The sequence below is a fragment of the Glycine max genome, chromosome 17, assembly GCF_000004515.6.
Source record: "Glycine max cultivar Williams 82 chromosome 17, Glycine_max_v4.0, whole genome shotgun sequence".
Classification (NCBI taxonomy): Eukaryota; Viridiplantae; Streptophyta; class Magnoliopsida; order Fabales; family Fabaceae; genus Glycine; species Glycine max.
In genome coordinates, this window is record NC_038253.2 from 14,901,242 (window position 1) to 14,924,283 (window position 23,042).

The 23,042-nt window shown below is 44.9% G+C and overlaps 1 pseudogene; it reads right to left on the reverse strand.

Moving 5' to 3' along the window:
• Window positions 1-21,882: 21,882 nt before the first annotated feature.
• Window positions 21,883-22,539, reverse strand: LOC102667390 (indole-3-acetic acid-amido synthetase GH3.3-like; annotated as a pseudogene).
• Between the last annotated feature and the right edge of the window lie 503 nt (window positions 22,540-23,042).

Consider the following 23,042-nt stretch of genomic DNA (forward strand, 5'->3'; position numbering starts at 1 on the left):
CCCTTTTTAAATTATTAATGAAAAAAATGTCAATGGTTACTTTTTAGAATCTTGGCATATAATGGTATGTTCAATATTCATATGATTCATTGTTTGTTCATTAATCATAGCATATAATCTCACTTCAAACCATCAATTCAGGAGAAGAAAAAGTTAGCTTCAAACCACATACACCAAAGACCAACTTCAAAGCTAGCTAGTTATCAATTCCATGAAGAGCAGACAAAGGTCAGAATTTGTTTACTAGTTCACATGCCATCCAAGTGAACCATAACAAATTCATGATTATGTCTCAATGATCTTTTACACGAGTCAACTATCATTTTAGTCTCCATTGTTACATTAATCTCTAAAAAATTTTAAAAATTAAAATAAGTTGTCGAAAATGAAATCTGTCAATCACATTAGTCTATAATTCAAAAAAATGTGATTAAAGTAATAATGGTAATGATATCTATTAAGTAAAACATGTCGTTGAATGCAAGTATTCTATGACAGCTTTTAAGTAAAAGAAAGTCGTCATAGAATGCTTGCATTCAATGACGTGCTTTATTTAATACACGTCATAGAATGCAAGCATTGTATGACGACTTTTAATTAATAGACATTGTAGAACAGTTGCATTCAACGACGCGTATTACGTAAAACTTGTCTTTTAATTGACTCAGTAGTAGAAGATGGTTGTTAGTAGACCGTCGTGGAAAGTGTTGCGTCAAAGACGATTGGCGATCGTCGTAGAAGCCCATGTTCCACCGTCGTAGAAACATCATTTTCTAGTAGTGTTATGTGCACGTACATTAAGGAATATTAAAATGTATGACTAACATTAATTAATTTTATTGAAGACATAGATATATTTATACACATGATGGTTTCCTTACATGGATATACAAAGAGGTCCAAGACAAATCCATTGATCATGCTACTACCATTTGAGCTTATCATCATAGACACAAATCTAAAGAAAAACACACAAACTTTTAAAAGGAATGGCCAAAACGAAAAGAGAACCCTATAAGACATAACATGAAATTAACACCCAATCCTTTCAATCTCTGACACAAATCTAAAGCAAAACACAAACTTTTAAAAGGAATGACCAAAACGAAAAGAGAACCTTGTAAGACATAACATCAAATCAACATTCAATCCTTTCAATCTCTGACCCAAATCTAAAGCAAAACACATTGTCATACCCTAATTTCGTCCGGGGACCTTTGCTCGATGACGTGCGACCATTCTTTGGTCCTCGTGAGGTGCTTGGCACCCATCATTAGGCAATTTGTGAAATTCCAGGACATGCCGAAAAACCAAAAAAATATTGATGCACAATCCGTAAGTTTCCGTGACACACCGGAAATCAAATGGAAGCATCGTTGCATAATTAAGTGAGGTTCCGTAACATTCCGTAAGTCAAAAAGGGGATGATTATGTAATCCGCAAGGTTCCGTAACATTACGGAAAGAAAACAAGTATCGTTACGAAATTCGTAAGTTTCCGTAACTTTACGAAAAAAGAATCACCAAAAAACAGCAGAGGGGGGTGTACTTAGTAAAAATGGGGGTGCAAATAGCACCCAGGCCCATTTGGGCCCTCCAGAAGATTCCTCTAGAAGGCGGTTGCTTCTGGAGGAAGCAACCCTGCTCGCCTGGGCGAGCTGAGCTCGCCTGGGCGAGCTGGGCGGCAACCACCTCCCCTATTTTGCTATAAATAGGGGAGGAAGTGAAGAAGAAAGGGGTCCAGCCCCTTAGGCACTTCTCTCTCTTTCGAATTTGCTTGGAAAAATTGTTTCCATGAAGAAAATCTAAGCCGAGGCGCTTCCGAAACGTTTCCGTAACGTTTTCCGTGAGGAATTTCGCAAAGATTTCAACCGTTCTTCGACGTTCTTCATTCGTTCTTCATCGTTCTTCGATCTTCAACGGGTAAGTACCTCGAACCAAGCTTTTCAATTCATTCTATGCGCCCGTAGTGGTCCACATTGTGTTTCGTGCATTTTTATTCTCGTTTTGTTTACTTTTTATACCCCCTGTTGACGTGCTTAAGCCATTTTACTTAAGTCGTTTCTCGCTTAACTTAAAAATAAAATAAATTTCCACCGATCATTTGAATTGTAACATCCGTTAATTTCGGTTAAAATAAATTACGACCGTTCGGTCGTGCCGTAACCACGTTGGAAATCAAAAAGAGGTAAAAAAATAATATAATAATAAAAAAAAGACATCTTTTAGTAAAATAAAGCGGAAAATCAAGTGGACATTTTCTCTTTGGGATTTCTCATTCTTAATCGAATTGATTAATAACTAAAGTGAAACTAAAGGCTAAAATCAATTCGCCTAGTCAAGCTCGTCCATAAAAAATAGGCTTTTAAAGTTTGTCATTTCATTTCCTCACTAAGTAAAATGGATCATTTTTAAGGCCTTAAAATGATCACCTCTTAAAGTAAAAAAGAATCACTTGATAAAAAAGAACTACGTAGGTCTGATTTCCTCATCCCAAATTGAGGAATACGTAGGAGCAAAGGGAAACACCCTTGTCGACCACAAAAAGAGAAAATATAAAGGGTATAAAGGATATAGAACATAAAAAGGGAACATAAAAAATCAAAGTCATGTTTGCACATTCGATTAAAGGCTGCCGTCCCTTGGGACGGACGTGTGGGGTGCTAATACCTTCCCCGTGCGTAAATACAACTCCCGAACCTTTCACTTAAAAGTTCGTAGATCGCGTCTTTTCCGGTTTTTCCGACGTTTTCCTCAAATAAACGTTGGTGGCGACTCCGCGCGTATTCCTTTCGGGGAACACGCATCCCGCGAGTCACGCGTCGCCCTCCCGCCGAAGGGTAGGTTGCGACAGTTGGCGACTCCACTGGGGACTGTTTTTAGAGAGTTAGGCCATTTAATTTTGTGCAATGTTTTACCGTGACTTACCCCTTTGTTGGTTTCCTTTCATTATGTTCTTGTGTATATAAACTCTTTGTTGCTTTTAGTGCGTTTTAAATGTATGCATGAAGTAAATATTTATTCATTTGATACACACAAACACCAACACTATTTGCACACACTGTGAGTGAAAAAGGGCCCTATACCCGGGTTCATGGGAGCATAAGGAGTGGAGGTGAATCTGTGATCATGCTAGGTCTCCGACTTGCTTGATTACAGTGAACCCTCATCTAGAGCTTTTCTCTTTGAAAACCTATTGTTGCTAGTAGTCCCTACTGCTACAATATGTTCTTCAAAGGGGATGATACCTCTAGAAACCATCAAGAGAGATATAACTACCTTGGGGATTATTGCTAAAAGCCTTGTTAGTTCTCTCCCTTATAGGTCCCTTAAATAGGGGCACGAAGCAAACACGCTGCGTGCCATTTTTCACACTGCCATGCATGAGTATCATATACCCGTTTGCTTATGTTCGGTAAATATTGTCATACTGTGCACATTCCCGCATTGTGTCTTTTGCATAGGCATTGCATATGGGTTCTGTCTTGATCCCTGCTGTAAACCAACCAACGGAGGGTCCGTGTCGCCTTCTTAAAAACGTGCGTTGGGGCATTTCGCTACCCCTAGACATCGTATCTAAGAAGGGGACAAATTCCCCGGACCCCCGTATTCGTAAATTGCATCTGTGTCATATGCATTTCTTCATGCATTCATCCATCCCACCCATGAGATATCGGAGTTTTGATTTGCACCAGCTTTTGTCTCACTTTAGTAAGCATGGGAACAAATCAAACCGGCAAGAGGTTCTACCAAGTCAAGGTCAAAAGCCCAGATACCACCAGCATCAAGGAATTAGGGCGGTTGATGGAACCCCTCCAAATGCAAGCCTTCCGCAAGACTTACGGAAAGATCTTAGAGTTGACCATAGCAGAAGTGTCCATAGAAGCCATTGCATCACTCACCCAATACTACGACCAGCCTTTGAGATGCTTCACATTCGGAGACTTCCAATTAGTACCAACCATTGAAGAATTTGAAGAAATTCTAGGATGTCCTCTCGGGGGAAGAAAACCATATCTTTCCTCCGGATGTCTCCCCTCCTTGAGCAGAATTGTAACTATGGTCAAGGATTCAGCCAGAGGTTTGGACCGCATAAAACAGACTCGGAACGGCATAGCGGGCCTACCACAGAAGTACCTAGAAGACAAAGCGAGGGGTATGGCCAATCAAGGAGAATGGGTCCCGTTTATGGATGTGTTAGCTTTGCTAATTTTTGGGGTCGTCCTCTTTCCAAACGTGGATGGTTTGGTAGGCCTAGCAGCGATCGACGCTTTCCTTGCCTACCACCATAGCAAGGAAAGTCCGGTGGTAGCTGTCTTGGCAGATCTATTTGACACATTTGACCGAAGGTGCGAGAAGAGTAGCGCACGGATCATCTGTTGCTTACCCGCCCTCTGTGTTTGGTTGGTTTCACACTTGTTCCAACAAGACACAAGACATCCATGTCCGCTCCTGAGCCATCGCTCGTGTACTGAAAAGAGGAGAATGGATTGGGACCAGCTCTTGGCCGGGATAGGAAGTAGAACAATCAGTTGGTTCCCCCGATGGAAGGAAGGAAGAGAAGGAGTCCTTTTCTCATGTGGAAGATACCCAAACATTCCGCTGGTAGGAACGAGGGGTTGTATTAATTACAATCCCACGCTCGCTATAAGACAACTAGGGTACCCCATGAGGGGAGCACCGACGGAAGAAAGCATGTCTCCTTTCCTTGTGAGGGATCTCGGCGCACAAAATTCCAAGACTATACAAAGAATCCATAAGGCATGGGAAACCCCGTTAAGGAAAGATCAAGAGCTTAGAGGCATTCGTAATGGCATCATTGGTGGGTACCACGAATGGCTGAAAGTTCGCATACGAGGTTTAGATTGGCTCGCCAAGTTAAAAGTCGTCAGCGAAGAGAATTTTGAAGCACCGGAAGAGGACGAGGAAGTCCAAGCTCTCAAAAGCGAGTTAGGAAAGGCAAAACTCGCCAAGGAGAAGTTCAAGTTGGCTGCTACACACGTTCGGAAGAAGTGTGCCGGGTTACGGGAAGAGAATGCAATTACCGCAAGAGCCCTTGAACGAGAGACCAAGAGGGCTCGCAAGGAAGAGTATGGCCGGAACAAATTTCGCGGAGCTCTATGGGGTAGCAATAGTGAACTCAAGTTGCGAAGGGAAGAAAGGGACCAGTCGCGAGCACATAGCATGGTTCTGAAAGAGGAGTTGATTGCTTGTTCAAGGTCCAAAAGAAGCTTGTCTCAGCGTTTATGCGAGACAGAGACCAACATGTTAGCTATCATCGCCAAGTACGAAGAAGAGTTAGGTCTGGCCACGGCCCACGAGCATAGAATCGCGGATAAGTATGCTCAAGTATATGCGGAAAAAGAGGCTAGAGGAAGGGTGATCGACTCTTTACACCAAGAGGCAACCATGTGGATGGATCGGTTTGCTCTTACCTTGAACGAGAGTCAAGAACTTCCCCGATTGTTAGCCAAGGCCAAGGCGATGGCAGACACCTACTCCACCCCCGAAGAGATTCATGGGCTTCTCGGCTATTGTCAGCATATGATAGACTTAATGGCCCACATAATTAGAAATCGTTAGGAAACTTGTATGGTCTCTTAGACCTTGACTAGATATGACTTCCTTTTTGAAATAAAATGAGTTGGTCCCATGTTCCTACTCCAAAAAACTTGTGCAAATCAAATCACTCCTACATCTCATCTCTAGCATGCATTTTCTTTCTTTACCCACTCCTCACGTTTGGTTTTTTAGGGAAAAACACCATAACTAAACGCGCCGCAAGGGATCCCTATCGCACCAGATCCAAATCTAGAACGATGGGTGATCAAGAGGAGACGCAGGAACAGATGAAAGCCGACATGTCGGCTCTGAAAGAACACATGGCCTCCATGATGGAGGCCATGTTAGGTATGAAACAGCTCATGGAGAAGAACGCGGCCACTGCCGCCGCTGTCAGTTCGGCTGCCGAAGCAGACCCGACTCTCTTGGCAACTACGCACCATCCTCCCTCAAACATAGTAGGACGGGGAAGGGACACACTGGGGCACGATGGCAGCCCTCACCTGGGATACAACCGAGCGGCTTACCCTTATGGATTGCCGCCCAACTATTCACCACCCATCTTGCAAGAAGATGCGGGCCACATTGCTTCTCCCGTCCATGAAAAAGAGCCTCCTCAGCAGCCCGACGAAGTCCATAAAGACCCTCAAGATTATGCTCGGAGGGATGTCGAGTTTTATCCCCCGATCCCCGAAGGGCCGGCACCAGGCACGTTGCCCCAACCCAACATCGCAGCATCGCCAATAGTTTTGTCTATGGAAGGGCTGCCCCCGGCAACTGAAGAAAAGAGGAAGCTCGATCTCCTTGAGGAAAGATTGAGGGCTGTGGAAGGATTTGGGGACTATCCGTTTGCAGACATGACGGATCTTTGCTTAGTACCCGATGTTGTTATTCCCCCGAAGTTCAAAGTGCCGGACTTCGACAAGTATAAAGGGACGACTTGTCCCAAAAACCATCTCAAAATGTACTGCCGTAAGATGGGCGCTCATTCTAAAGATGAAAAGCTGTTGATACACTTCTTTCAGGATAGCTTGGCCGGAGCTGCGGTAGTGTGGTACACTAATTTGGAAGCTTCCCGTATCCGTACATGGAAGGATCTGATTACCGCCTTCCTAAGGCAGTATCAGTACAATTCTGATATGGCTCCTGACCGTACTCAACTGCAGAATATGTTTAAGAAAGAGGGTGAAACCTTTAAAGAATATGCGCAGCGATGGAGGGATTTGGCGGCACAAGTAGCTCCTCCCATGGTTGAGAGAGAGATGATCACCATGATGGTAGACACTCTGCCAGTGTTCTACTATGAGAAGCTAGTGGGTTACATGCCGTCCAGCTTTGCGGATCTGGTGTTTGCCGGGGAAAGAATCGAGGTTGGATTGAAGAGAGGAAAGTTTGATTACGTTTCCTCCACAAACGTGAACGCCAAAAGAATCGGGGCAACAGGGGCAAAAAGGAAGGAAGGAGATGCCCATGCCGTCTCTTCAACACCCGCATGGGTCAAACCCCAGCAAGCACCTCATGGTACCCATCAGTACGCGCAACATCACCCAAGCTTCTCGGCTCATGCTGGGAACGCCTCTAGCTCAACACCCGTGCAGCCTAAGGCACCCACCCAGAGGGAAGCTCCCCAAGTTCCAACTCCGAACACGGCTCGACCGGCCGGTAATTCCAACACGACAAGGAACTTCCCTCCAAGGCCATTGCCGGAATTCACCCCGCTCCCGATGACGTACGAAGATCTTCTACCATCCCTCATCGCCAATCATTTGGCCGTGGTAACTCCCGGAAGGGTCCTCGAACCCCCTTTCCCGAAGTGGTATGACCCTAATGCAACTTGCAAGTACCATGGGGGTGCCCCGGGGCATTCCGTCGAAAAATGCTTGGCCCTTAAATACAAGGTCCAACATCTAATGGATGACGGATGGCTGACTTTCCAAGAGGATCGGCCCAATGTGAGGACCAACCCGCTCGCCAATCATGGAGGGGGAGCAGTTAATGCAGTTGAATCCGATAGGCCCCACAGGTCCAAACCTTTAGGAGATGTGGCAACCCCTAGGAGGTTTATCTTTGAGGCCCTACAAAAGGGAGGTGTAATTCCCCATAGTGGGTGTAAGGAGGATTCCTGTCTGCTACATTCCGGCGAGATGCATGACATGGAGACGTGTTTGGAAGTAGAGGAATTGTTACAGCGGATGATAGACCAAGGTCGACTAGAAGTCGGCATTAAAGGAAAAGAAGAGCAGCATATATGCATGCAATCTACGGAGGGGAGCGGTGTTGCGAAGCCCAAACCCTTGGTGATATACTTCACTAAAAGTGCAGCCTCGCAAAAGCCCGGGCACCCCTTAATGGCCAAACCTGTTCCTTTCCCGTACCAAAATAGTCACGCGGTCCCGTGGAGATATACACCTCCGGGGAAGAAGGAAGAAGAAGTCACTGACGTCAGCTCGCTGTCAGCTAAAGTAACAAATATCACGGGGCTGAGCGGTGTGACCCGTAGTGGTCGTGCGTTCGCACCTCCGGACCTACCAGTCCGACCCGCCGACGTCAAAGGAAAAGGAAAAGTGGTGGAGGAACAAGATGGCGAAGCACCCCACGGTTCGAGTAAAGATATGCCAGCAAAGGGGCCCCCAGAGAAAAGGGATGGTAGAAAGGAGGTGTCGCTAGAGGAAGCCAGCGAGTTCCTTCGGATAATTCAGCAGAGCGAATTCAAGGTTATCGAACAGCTCAACAAAACCCCGGCTAGGGTCTCGCTGCTAGAGTTACTTATGAGCTCCGAGCCTCATCGGGCTCTGCTAGTAAAAGTGCTGAACGAGGCTCACGTGGCCCAAGATATTTCGGTAGAAGGTTTCGGAGGGCTGGTCAACAATATCACTGCCAACAACTATCTTGCCTTCGCCGAAGAAGAAATCCCCGCCGAGGGGAGAGGGCATAATAAGGCTTTACACGTATCAGTCAAGTGTATGGACCATATCGTGGCCAAGGTACTCATCGATAATGGTTCCAGTTTAAACGTGATGCCTAAGAGCACTTTGGACAAGTTACCATTCAATGCTTCCCATTTAAAACCAAGTTCAATGGTGGTTCGGGCCTTCGACGGCACTCGCCGAGAGGTTAGGGGAGAGATCGATCTCCCAGTACAAATAGGCCCTCACACCTGTCAAGTCACCTTCCAAATAATGGATATTAACCCCCCCTACAGCTGCCTGTTGGGGCGCCCTTGGATCCACTCAGTGGGAGTTGTGCCTTCTACACTCCACCAAAAGCTGAAATTCGTAGTGGAGGGGCACTTGGTCATCGTGTCAGGCGAGGAAGATATCTTGGTAAGCTGCCCATCCTCCATGCCTTATGTGGAAGCCGCAGAAGAATCGTTAGAAACCGCTTTCCAGTCTTTTGAGGTGGTCAGCATTTCCTCCGTGGACTCCCTCTTTGGGCAACCTTGTCTGTCCGATGCGGCGGTAATGATGGCCCGAGTTATGTTGGGGAACGGTTATGAACCCGGGATGGGTTTAGGCAAAGACAATGGCGGCATAACTAGCCTGATAAAAACCCAAGGAAATCGTGGGAAGTATGGTTTAGGCTATAAGCCCACTCAGGCGGACATGAAAAGAGGCATCGCGGGAAGGGAGAACAGTGGTCAGAGCTCGCGTTGGAGACAAGAAAGTGAAGGAAGCCCGCCCTGCCACATAAGTAGAAGCTTTATAAGTGCGGGTCTGGGAGATGAAGGTCAAGTGTTCGCGATATGTGAAGATGATGTTCCAAGTACTTTGGATTTGGTCCGACCATGCCCTCCTGATTTCCAGCTGGGAAATTGGCGAGTGGAGGAACGCCCCGGCATTTACGCAACAAGCATAATGTAAACCTTTACGGTTTTAAAAGCTCTATAGTTGGGCCTAGGCTTTAGAGTTTTCATTTTGTTAAGGCTTTGTGTCTTTTGTTTTTGAATTTATAATACAAGGATCTTTCTTCATCTGTTCCTGGTCTCTACCCATTCTCATTCATTTGCATGTTTACTTCTTTTTCTGAAACGGCAGATTCGATGACGAGTCCCCCGAAGGTACTAATACTAGGGACCCGTCTATCAACTTCGAGCAAGAAATGAACCAAACGGAAGATGAAGGAGATGAGGATGTGGGACTTCCTTCGGAACTAGAAAGAATGGTCGCCCATGAGGACCAAGAAATGGGGCCTCATCAAGAAGAAACAGAGCTAGTAGACTTAGGAATTGGCAGTGGAAAGAGGGAAGTAAAGATAGGTACAGGCATTACCGCACCTATCCGTGAAGAATTAATAACCCTACTAAAAGACTACCAAGACATCTTTGCTTGGTCATACCAAGATATGCCCGGTTTGAGTTCTGACATTGTGCAGCACCGATTGCCTCTAAATCCCGGGTGTTCCCCAGTAAAACAGAAATTGAGGAGGATGAAGCCCGAAACGTCCTTGAAGATAAAAGAAGAAGTGAAGAAGCAGTTTGACGCTGGATTTCTGGCCGTCGCTCGGTATCCAGAATGGGTTGCCAACATCGTACCAGTTCCTAAAAAGGGTGGGAAAGTACGAATGTGTGTAGATTACCGGGACTTGAATCGGGCCAGTCCCAAGGACAATTTTCCGTTACCACACATCGATATCCTCGTAGATAACACAGCCAATTTCGCTTTATTTTCCTTCATGGATGGTTTCTCTGGTTACAATCAGATAAAGATGGCACCCGAGGATATGGAAAAGACTACTTTCGTCACCCTGTGGGGAACGTTCTGTTACAAGGTGATGTCCTTTGGACTCAAGAATGCCGGGGCAACTTATCAACGGGCCATGGTAGCTTTGTTCCATGATATGATGCATCAAGAGATCGAGGTCTACGTGGACGACATAATTGCTAAATCTAAATCTGAGGAAGAACACCTTGTCAACCTGCGGAAGTTGTTCGAAAGGCTTAAGAAATATCAATTAAGGTTGAACCCCGCTAAATGTACCTTTGGGGTCAAATCAGGGAAATTGCTTGGTTTCGTTGTAAGCCAGAAAGGGATAGAGGTAGACCCCGAAAAAGTGAAGGCTATCCTTGAGATGCCAGAACCCCGTACAGAGAGGCAAGTCCGAGGTTTCCTGGGGCGCTTGAATTATATTGCCAGATTCATATCGCAGCTCACAGCCGTTTGTGAGCCGTTGTTTAAACTCTTGCGCAAAAACCAAACTGATCGGTGGAATGAGGATTGCCAAGAGGCTTTTGGAAGGATCAAAAAGTGCTTAATGAGTCCTCCCGTGCTTATGCCACCAGTACCGGGAAGGCCTCTCATTTTGTACATGACAATTTTGGACGAATCAATGGGGTGTATGCTGGGGCAACATGACGAATCCGGGAAGAAAGAGCGCGCTGTTTACTACCTAAGTAAGAAGTTCACGACCTGTGAGATGAATTACTCCTTGCTCGAAAGAACGTGTTGTGCTTTAGTATGGGCATCCCATCGCTTAAGGCAGTACATGCTGAGCCATACTACCTGGTTGATATCCAAAATGGACCCAGTTAAGTACATCTTTGAAAAGCCAGCTCTCACAGGACGAATCGCCCGGTGGCAAGTCTTGCTATCTGAGTTTGATATAGTCTACGTCACCCAAAAGGCGATAAAAGGAAGCGCTTTGGCAGATTATTTGGCTCAACAGCCTCTTAACGACTACCAGCCCATGCATCCGGAATTCCCGGATGAGGACATCATGGCCTTGTTCGAGGAAAAGTTGGACGAAGATCGGAACAAATGGACTGTATGGTTTGACGGAGCGTCAAACATTCTAGGTCATGGCGTTGGGGCAGTGTTGATCTCTCCGGACAATCAATGTGTACCTTTCACAGCCAGGCTAGGATTCGACTGCACCAACAACATGGCCGAATATGAAGCATGTGCCCTAGCCGTCCAGGCAGCAATTGACTCCGATGTCAAACTACTCAAGGTGTACGGCGACTCAGCGTTGGTAATCCATCAGCTGAGAGGAGAATGGGAAACTAGAGATCCCAAGCTGATACCCTACAAAGCCTACATCAAGGAGTTGGCTGAGACTTTCGATGAGATCTCCTTCCATCATGTTCCCCGCGAGGAAAATCAAATGGCGGATGCACTTGCTACATTGGCATCTATGTTCCAGCTAACACCGCACGGGGACCTACCCTACATTGAATTTCAGTGTCGTGGCAAACCCGCACATTGTTGCCAAGTGGAAGAGGAACGGGACGGAAAGCCCTGGTATTACGACATCAAGCGATATGTCGAAAGCAAAGAATACCCGCCAGAGATTGCCGACAACGATAAAAGGACATTGAGGAGGTTGGCAGCCAGTTTCTTCATGAGCGGAGGCACACTGTATAAGAGAAATCACGACATGACACTCCTGCGATGTGTGGATGCCAAGGAGGCAAATCACATGATCGAGGAAGTCCATGAGGGCTCGTTTGGAACACACGCCAACGGGCATGCTATGGCCAGGAAGATCTTAAGAGCAGGTTATTACTGGCTTACCATGGAAAGTGATTGTTGTGTCCATGTGAGGAAGTGCCACAAATGTCAAGCATTCACGGATAATGTCAATGCCCCACCGCATCCTCTGAATGTCATGTCCGCCCCTTGGCCTTTCTCCATGTGGGGAATAGATGTCATCGGGGCCATTGAGCCCAAGGCCTCGAATGGTCATCGCTTCATCCTCGTAGCAATAGATTATTTCACCAAGTGGGTCGAGGCGGCTTCATATACCAATGTCACGAGGAATGTGGTGGTCAGGTTCATTAAGAAGGAGATCATCTGCCGATATGGTTTGCCAAGGAAGATTATCACGGACAACGGCACCAACCTGAATAACAAGATGATGGGGGAAATGTGCGAGGAGTTTAAAATCCAGCATCACAATTCCACACCCTACCGGCCAAAGATGAATGGAGCCGTGGAAGCAGCCAATAAGAATATCAAAAAGATTATCCAAAAGATGACCGTGTCATACAAGGATTGGCACGAGATGCTCCCATTCGCGTTACACGGTTACCGGACTTCAGTACGAACGTCAACTGGGGCAACGCCGTTCTCATTGGTATATGGGATGGAGGCGGTGTTACCATTTGAGGTAGAAGTCCCGTCATTAAGGATCTTGGCAGAATCCGGATTAAAGGAATCAGAGTGGGCTCAAACACGCTACGATCAGCTCAACCTCATTGAGGGTAAGCGCTTAACGGCCATGAGTCATGGGCGCTTATACCAGCGAAGAATGAAGAGTGCATTCGACAAGAAAGTACGCTTACGCAAGTTCCATGAGGGAGACCTTGTACTAAAGAAAATGTCCCATGCTGTCAAGGACCATCGAGGGAAATGGGCCCCGAACTACGAAGGGCCTTTTGTTGTGAAGAGGGCTTTTTCCGGAGGAGCCCTGGTGCTTACCAACATGGATGGCGAAGAGCTACCTTCACCCGTGAACTCTGATGTCGTCAAACAATATTATGCTTAGAAGCTGGGGCAATTAAGGATGTCGCTGCATGTTCTCTATCTTTATGCGTTTTCTAGATTTCCCCCCAGGATTTTCCGGTCTGTTGTATCTCTTGTTACGATCTTTCAAAGAAATAAACATGGATTTGAGGCTTTTAGTCCTCACGTTAGTTTCACACCTTGCGTTAATTTGTGATCGCCTGAGCCCTTCCGCTCAGTTCATGGGATCCCCCAAGCGCTTAATTAGAATTGAACCTGAACCAACTTTCCCTAAATTTTCTGCGTTTGAAAACATCCATGCATACGCATACGCATACGCATGTATATTGTTGTGGTAAAACAGGGGCAGGATCACCTTGGGCTACCTTCTGGAGGGGAGACAAAACATGAACGGCAGAAACCAATCAAGGTAAGGTAATGATGCGGTCAAGATTGGCCATACCTGGTTGTTTATTACTTGCAGGTACTTAAGGATGAACGCAAGCGGGGATGGGGTCACGACCGACCGATCGTTGCCCTTGCTCTGTGCGAAACAAGCAGGGAATGTCGCTGCAAGGCAGCCCCGTATCCTTTGTATTTTGCAGCTTTCTTTTACTATTTGCTTGTTTTAAAAAGGAAAAGAGTAATAATAAAATAAGTAATCAACGCCTAATTCTAACCTAAGTAAGTTCAAGTTAGGCAAAATGCTAATCCATGAGAAGGGAGGGGACATGGTTAATGTTCCCCTCAAAAAAAAAAAAAAAAAAAAGTGCAGGTTAGCTCGCCTGGGCGAGCCACCCCTGCACCAAATTATAAAAATGACGAAAGGGGGGACGTTTTTGCATTCAAAAACTTCCCTTCCCCCCTTTCAAAAGCCATACCCACGGGATTGACGAGTTTGCAGCCCTAGGATCATCCTTTTTCGCATTTTTTGATTCCGTTTTGCGCTTTTGTTCATCACCAACAAGTAAGTATTCCATCCCTAAGCTTTCTAGCTTTTCATTGGTGTATTTTGATCTCCTTTTGGTGCTCTAAATTGTGGGGGTGTGCTCAAATATATGGGGCAATTTTGATTTGTTTTCTTGCTTGATTAGGTTGAATTAGGGGTTGGTATGAGATGGCCCTAGGCCTATAATGCATTTTGAAACAATAGGACATGCCACATTGTCCCCGTTCTCTTGCTATTGATGCCTAAACGCGCGCCCACCAAGTGTTCGGTGAAATGCCTCAATGGCATTAGCGTGTGACTTTTGTAAGGAGACAACCCATGGGGTATTTTGGTTTGTGCATATTTTCTAATATGTATTCATTCCAGAAAAAGGCTAGAGTAATTGCCCCACATATATCCTAGTCCTAGAAACTGAAATTTTATGCAAAAAGAGCACAAAAGGAGGTGCATATTGGGTAAAGTTACCCTTTTTTGGCCAGCAATCAGCTATGGGCCACGCTACAATATTTTCCCTATGCCTAGATGGTTAGGAATTTTGCCCATCATAAATGTGTAGGTTTAGAACAGGTAGCGAAATACCTTTGGCAATTTACACTTGGGGTATGATGGCAAAATACTTGGATGTATGTACATATAATTTTTGGTAGTCAAAATGTCTCACAAAAAAATACACATAAATATGTTGCATGTTATGTAAAGAAGATACATTACCAAAAAAATGTATACCTTTTAATTTGAATACAATTTTAGTTAGCAAAGGAAAATATACTGGAATTTGCATGCGGCTTTAGGTAGCAAAAACTTGAAAAGAGCATGAAATGTAGCACCTTATTGTGTAGATAGTCAAGATTCATCATAAAGTTTGTGTATGTATAGGTATTAGAAATACCAAGAGGTGTACATGTGCAATTTTTGGTACCCCAAAATGCTTTGGGTATGCATGTATGTGAATTTAGCCAAGGAGATGTGTGGGATGTAAGTAACAAATACACCTTGGAAGTACGTGTAAATAATCTAGGTAACGGAGCTGCCTTGATTGTATATGGGTGCATTTTTTCGGTTAATAGAATGTCTTGTGCAAGAGAACATTTGTAAGGAAGTATGCGCATAAGCTTACTCTAAATTTACATTGATGTTTGTATTTATGGGAGGAGGTTATATTCCATTTTTGCTTTAAAGAGTAACGTCCCACTGGTAAAACTAACTTTCCAAATGTTTGCCTTCGCAGGAATGGCCCCGAGGAAGCTTGCCTCAAAGAGGTCCAGGAAGGACAAGGTGGCCGAAGGAACTAGTTCCGCCCCGGAGTACGACAGTCACCGCTTTAGGAGCGTTGTACACCAGCAGCGCTTCGAAGCCATTAAGGGATGGTCGTTTCTCCGGGAGCGACGCGTCCAGCTCAAGGACGACGAGTATACTGATTTCCAGGAAGAAATAGGGCGCCGGCGGTGGGCACCACTGGTTACTCCCATGGCCAAGTTTGATCCAGAAATAGTCCTTGAATTTTATGCCAATGCTTGGCCAACAGAGGAGGGCGTGCGTGACATGAGATCCTGGGTTAGGGGTCAGTGGATCCCGTTCGATGCCGACGCTATCAGCCAGCTCCTGGGATATCCGATGGTATTGGAAGAGGGCCAGGAATGCGAGTATGGCCAGAGGAGGAACCGGTCTGATGGGTTCGATGAGGAGGCCATCGCCCAGCTGCTATGTATACCGGGGCAAGATTTTGCCCGGACTGCTGCAGGAAGGCGAGTGCGAATCATGCGCACCAACATGACCACCCTGACCCAGATATGGATGACGTTGCTCCTCAGCAACATCCTGCCCACCGATCATAATTCCGACCTCCCCATGCCGAAGTGCCAGCTGGTGTACGCCATCCTGACACGGATGAGCATCCATGTGGCTCAGTTGATCGCTGATGCCATCTATATTTTTGCAGGTATGACGCCCACTAGGCACCCTTTGGACCCAGATAAGTCCAACAGGGCTCTGGGATTCCCCGCACTGATCACAGGACTCTGCCAGTCGTTCGGAGTCCCCGTTGCACCTACCAAGGTGATTCGGCCGCCCATCACCCGGGCTTTTATTGAGAAGTACTGTACCCAGAGACAGGCTCAGGGTGATGCTCCACAGGCCGCAGGCGCGCCACCACCACCTCATCAGGCTGGCCAGGCTGGGGCATTTGACATAGAGCAGTATTTACGGCATTTGGTTCGCCAGCAGGCGGCCAACCACCGAGCACATGTACGGACCCATGACTGTCTGTACCAGATGAGCCTTAGCATGCAGAGCCAGGGCTTCGCTTCTTTTTCATGCCCTACTCCAGACCAGTTCAGGGCAGAGGTAGCATGGCCCGGAGATTGGCCCGAGGCCCAAGCAGGAGAGGCACCCCCAGAAGCTCCCGGCGATGGAGAAGAAGCCCACGAGGATGAGGAGATGGCCGATTTGCTTGACTTCTTGGGAGGGAGTGGAGACACGTGACTGGGAGATCCCCAGATTCATGTTTTCTTTCATATTTCTTTTATCATTTTTATTCTATGTTATTGTTTTGACTTGAGAGACTAACGTTTGTTTTTGTTGTTTCGATTGTCATTTGTACAGCGCATACATTTTTGTTTAGATTGTCGCATTAGTATTTATATATCACTACTATCAATGATGTTTGAAATTCCAGAACCGTGTAGAGTTCTTCGTTTAGGAACATCGTCCAAAAGTATATATGTGAAATAAACAAAAAAATCATGATAAAAATGAAATAGAAAAAGAAAGAAAATGAGATAGAAAAGAGAAGAAAGTGAAAAGAAAAAGAGAGCAAATAAGGAAAAAAAAAGGGGCAAGTAAGGAAAAAGGTAGAAAAAAGAAAAAAAATAAGTTGTTAAGCTGAAAAACCAACATGCTTTTGAAAAGAGACGATTTCCAGCTTTTCTTTGAAAAAATTCATTGATCATAACCAGTTTTTGGAAAATGTGTATACACCTGAAGGGTGAATGCTGTGAAGATTTTCCCAGACGCCCGAAATGGACTCGGATGAATGCACAAATTGATAAAAGAACATATTTTGGAAACATTGGGTTGATTTAAACTAGAAGAAATGAATCCTGAACCCTAGCATCACATGACCATAAAGATTTGACACTTGAGTGTCCGCATAGGTGCATGCATGACCAGTTTTGCATAAAGTTTCTAAATCATCATTTTTGCATTTGTGTCATGGAAATAATGTGGGGCATCCCTTTTTATCCTTGAACCAAACCAAACCCCGACATGTATCATGTCTAGCCATTCTACAAACCTTGAGCCAAAATCCTGACTCACCATGAACCTTGACCTAGGGTGAGAATGTCAATCCTTACCCTCGGGAGCAAAAAAGAAAAGAAGGAAAATTCCCCAATCAAAGAGTGGGAGAAAGCAAAAAAAGAAAAGAAGGAAAATTTCCAATCAAAGAGAAAGTCAAAAAGAAAAGAAAGAAAATTCCCAACCAAAGAATAGGAGAAAGTAAAAAAGGAAGGAAAGAAAGTTCTTGATCAAAGAACTAGAAGAAATGTGCAGAAATGTCTTTTGACCAGACAATATCTGAACAATACAGAATTGTCACCAAATGAACGAAAAAAGAAGGAAAGAGAACCACAACCTAAAATAGTCTTCTCCCTTTGATTACCAACCAGAATCCCGTGCGCTAGCGACCTTTTTTCTCGCCCCGCACTAAACAAAAACAGAAAAAGAAAAAAGCCAGAAAAATCAAAAGCCAAAAACACACAAAAGCCGAAAAACTCCCCCAAAGAACCCATTCCCAAGGGAAGTCCTATTTGATCCATGATCACGCATGTAATTTTTGATTTGATAGGAAATAATTTGCAAAGTCAAGTCATGACATATCTATGGTCCGGAATTAGGATGAAACACTTACCTGTGCGAGATTGATACACTTTGAGTGGATTTCTTCTATTTTTGTCGGACCCAGTGTTTCCTCTAAATGGTCATTTAGAAACGAAATGCTAACATCCAAAATCTCATTTATGGTTATGGGGGATCCCATCAGCAGACTCTCCTTCCCTGGTAGACGCATTGTTTGTCACTCAAAAAAAGCATATGCTGCTTTAAACAGTTGGAATATTTGTCTCTTTGCTAAAGCATGTTTGCATTTTAGTGGAGAAAACACCGAGACTTTTTCAAGTCTCACAAGTTATCCAGAACTACGTAGGTCTGAATTCCTCATTGGAGGATACGTAGGAGCAAGAGCCTCGCTTTTGTCGACCATACCGCCTTTTGTTGCCATGACTCAAGAGCTGGTAGCCCGCGGAGACACCTTACGGTTATCCGCACCTCGTCATTCAGTGACCCCAAGTGTGATTGACGAGCAGAGACCAATATGATCATCTGCGCCCTTTCCGGAGATGTCATCATTTTCCGATGGAGACTTTTCAAGTCTCACAAGTTCCAGAACTACGTAGGTCTGAGTTCCTCATTGGAGGATACGTAGAGCAGAGCCTTGCTTTTTGTCGCCGCCCCATAATCTTTGTCATCCTTTTGTCATCCAGAGGCGGCGGGCCCGATGACAAGCAGAGACCAAGTTTGGTCATTCTGCACCCATGATACGCGGAGATACCTTATGGTTATTCGCACCCTTTTGTCATCCAGAGGCGGCGGGCCTTGATGACAAGCAGAGACCAAGTTTGGTCATTCTGCACCCATGATACGCGGAGATACCTTATGGTTATTCGCACCCTTTTGTCATCCAGAGGCGGCAGGCCCGATGACAAGCAGAGACCAAGTTTGGTCATTCTGCACCCATGATACGCGGAGATACCTTATGGTTATTCGCACCCTTTTGTCATCCAGAGGCGGCAGGCCCGATGACAAGCAGAGACCAAGTTTGGTCATTCTGCACCCATGATACGCGGAGATACCTTATGGTTATTCGCACCCTTTTGTCATCCAGAGGCGGCGGGCCCGATGACAAGCAGAGACCAAGTTTGGTCATTCTGCACCCATGATACGCGGAGATACCTTATGGTTATTCGCACCCTTTTGTCATCCAGAGGCGGCGGGCCCGATGACAAGCAGAGACCAAGTTTGGTCATTCTGCACCCATGATACACGGAGATACCTTATGGTTATTCGCACCCTTTTGTCATCCAGAGGCGGCGGGCCCGATGACAAGCAGAGACCAAGTTTGGTCATTCTGCACCCATGATACGCGGAGATACCTTACGGTTATTCGCACCCTTTTGTCATCCAGAGGCGGCGGGCCCGATGACAAGCAGAGACCAAGTTTGGTCATTCTGCACCCTTGTATCATCCAGAGGCGGCGGGCCCGATGATACGCGGAAATACCCGAGTGGTTATCCGTATAAACATTCTTTTGCTATCTGTAAGACAGAACGCTTGATAGCATGCAGAGACTGACATAGTCTTCTGCACCTTTTGTTCCTCCGGGGACAACAAGTCATTTACATGCGGAAATTTCATGGTCGCCCGCGACTCTCGTCAACCGAGAGGAGCCAAACTAGTGTCATACACTAATTTTCGGGGACCTTTGCTTGATGACATGCGACCATTCTTTGGTCCTTGTGAGATGCTTGGCATCCATCATTAGGCGATTTGTGAAATTCTAGGAACGACAAGTCATGGTCACCCGCGACTCTCGTCAACCGAGAGGAGCGAAATTAGTGTCATACGTTGATTTTCGGGGACCTTCGCTTGATGACATGCGACCATTCTTTGGTCCTTGTGAGGTGCTTGGCACCCATCATTAGGCAATTTGTGAAATTTTGGGAACAACAAGTCATTTGCATGTGGAGATTTTATGGTCACCCGCGACTCTCGCCAAATCGAGAGGAACGAAATTAGTGTCTTATCTTTACTTTCCTTTTATCTCCAATAAAAGACAAGTAAAGAGGGGCAACTGTCATACCCTAATTTCGTCCGGGGACCTTTGCTCGATGACGTGCGACCATTCTTTGGTCCTCGTGAGGTGCTTGGCACCCATCATTAGGCAATTTGTGAAATTCCAGGACATGCCGAAAAACCAAAAAAATATTGATGCACAATCCGTAAGTTTCCGTGACACACCGGAAATCAAATGGAAGCATCATTGCATAATTAAGTGAGGTTCCGTAACATTCCGTAAGTCAAAAAGGGGATGATTATGTAATCCGCAAGGTTCCGTAACATTACGGAAAGAAAACAAGTATCGTTACGAAATTCGTAAGTTTCCGTAACTTTACGAAAAAAGAATCACCAAAAAACAGCAGAGGGGGGTGTACTTAGTAAAAATGGGGGTGCAAATAGCACCCAGGCCCATTTGGGCCCTCCAGAAGATTCCTCCAGAAGGCGGTTGCTTCTGGAGGAAGCAACCCTGCTCGCCTGGGCGAGCTGGGCGGCAACCACCTCCCCTATTTTGCTATAAATAGGGGAGGAAGTGAAGAAGAAAGGGGTCCAGCCCCTTAGGCACTTCTCTCTCTTTCGAATTTGCTTGGAAAAATTGTTTCCATGAAGAAAATCTAAGCCGAGGCGCTTCCGAAACGTTTCCGTAACGTTTTCCGTGAGGAATTTCGCAAAGATTTCAACCGTTCTTCGACGTTCTTCATTCGTTCTTCATCGTTCTTCGATCTTCAACGGGTAAGTACCTCGAACCAAGCTTTTCAATTCATTCTATGCGCCCGTAGTGGTCCACATTGTGTTTCGTGCATTTTTATTCTCGTTTTGTTTACTTTTTATACCCCCTGTTGACGTGCTTAAGCCATTTTACTTAAGTCGTTTCTCGCTTAACTTAAAAATAAAATAAATTTCCACCGATCATTTGAATTGTAACATCCGTTAATTTCGGTTAAAATAAATTCCGACCGTTCGGTCGTGCCGTAACCACGTTGGAAATCAAAAAGAGGTAAAAAAATAATATAATAATCAAAAAAAGACATCTTTTAGTAAAATAAAGCGGAAAATCAAGTGGACATTTTCTCTTTGGGATTTCTCATTCTTAATCGAATTGATTAATAACTAAAGTGAAACTAAAGGCTAAAATCAATTCGCCTAGTCAAGCTCGTCCATAAAAAATAGGCTTTTAAAGTTTGTCATTTCATTTCCTCACTAAGTAAAATGGATCATTTTTAAGGCCTTAAAATGATCACCTCTTAAAGTAAAAAAGAATCACTTGATAAAAAAGAACTACGTAGGTCTGATTTCCTCATCCCAAATTGAGGAATACGTAGGAGCAAAGGGAAACACCCTTGTCGACCACAAAAAGAGAAAATATAAAGGGTATAAAGGATATAGAGACATAAAAAGGGAACATAAAAAATCAAAGTCATGTTTGCACATTCGATTAAAGGCTGCCGTCCCTTGGGACGGACGTGTGGGGTGCTAATACCTTCCCCGTGCGTAAATACAACTCCCGAACCTTTCACTTAAAAAGTTCGTAGATCGCGTCTTTTCCGGTTTTTCCGACGTTTTCCTCAAATAAACGTTGGTGGCGACTCCGCGCGTATTCCTTTCGGGGAACACGCATCCCGCGAGTCACGCGTCGCCCTCCCGCCGAAGGGTAGGTTGCGACACACATAAACTTTAAAAAGGCACAGCCAAAATGAAAAAGAGAATGTTGTATCATTCAGCGTTTCTGTTTTAATTATTGTGCACCTCTTTGGGTGTGTTTAAATGCGTAATCACACTCTCCAAAGCAAAAACTTGAAAGTAAATATGTTGTAGCCTTATAGATTCAATTAGTTTCCAAACACACTATGTTCGTACTTACGTACAAGTTACCCTACCCTTCAGTGATGACATTTAGGCACTACAAGAAAATAGATGAATAGAGACTGCAAAATCAGTCTCTACAACAGGAAAATCTATCTCTAAAACAGTCGTTGTTTTTCACTAATAATTTTGGTCGCTAATTTATGTTGCTATTCGGAATCTTTCTAGTACCGATAGGGGTCTAGTGTTGTTCAGCAGGGCTAAAATGAACGGACTCAACCCTAAAGTCTAGCAACTTCATCATGGGCGTGAAGGTCACACACCGTGGCACCTTGTACTGGTTAATCAACATGCCCCTCTAGATAACATAGTCCATAAGCTCCTCAAAGGTTCCATTCTTCACCACAATAATCTCCAACGGCCCAATAGTATGGTCTGCAACCCTGCATTGTCGATACACTGCATTCAGTGACTCTTCCATTCTCAAACAACATTGCTCCAACGCTTCACTCGTGGGAGTGTTGGACGCATCCTTCACCAACAGTTCACAGTATATCACGTAATGCCCTAGGATCACCTTCATGTCCACGAAGCTCGTGTAATCCACCCCGCTCGTCTCGAACTCCTTCTTCAATAGCACGGAGGCGTTCTCCATGGTGTTGTGCAGCTCCACCTTATCCGTTTTGTCGATGTCAATGCTCAGCAACACGTTTTTTCTCCTCATGAATCTGAACTACGAGGCGGTGTTGTGGGACCCGGTGACTCTGAGAATGTCGCCCATGGGGTAACAACATAGACTGGAGTACGTGGTGACGACAATTTCATAGGATTTTCTGAGTTCAAGATCAGCAAGGTCAACACTGTGGTGAGGAACTTGGAAACGAAGAAGCATCATCATCGTGAGGCAAGAATCTTAACAAGGACTCTCTCTTGGACATTGTCAATGTTTTGGGTCATATCCTCTATGACCTGCAATGTTTTTGCATTCTTATCATCAGAAGTAGCAATTATCATGGTGGGCTATCACAAAAAGAAGCTAATGGCTAGAAGGACATATGTTTATGCATTAGTCCAGGTAGCTAACTCTAGCTCTATAGTTTTTACTGGGAAGTTAAGATATTAGGTATGCCACAAGAAGTGGAAGATGAATATGGATGGAGAAGTAACACCACTTATTTGTAAAGTTACTTGACAAAAGTGAGAAAAATATAATATGATATGATAGAAAGATAAAAAAAAGTAAAAAATATTAATTATGTGTTTGTTCAAATATTATGTTATTTTTATTATTAATTATTGAGAACCATCTTTTGGCTTGCCGAAATGAATTAATTTGTATTCCACTAATATATGCAACCACAATTTCCCATGTTTGCTCTGTAAATGTAGACAATCCCTCAC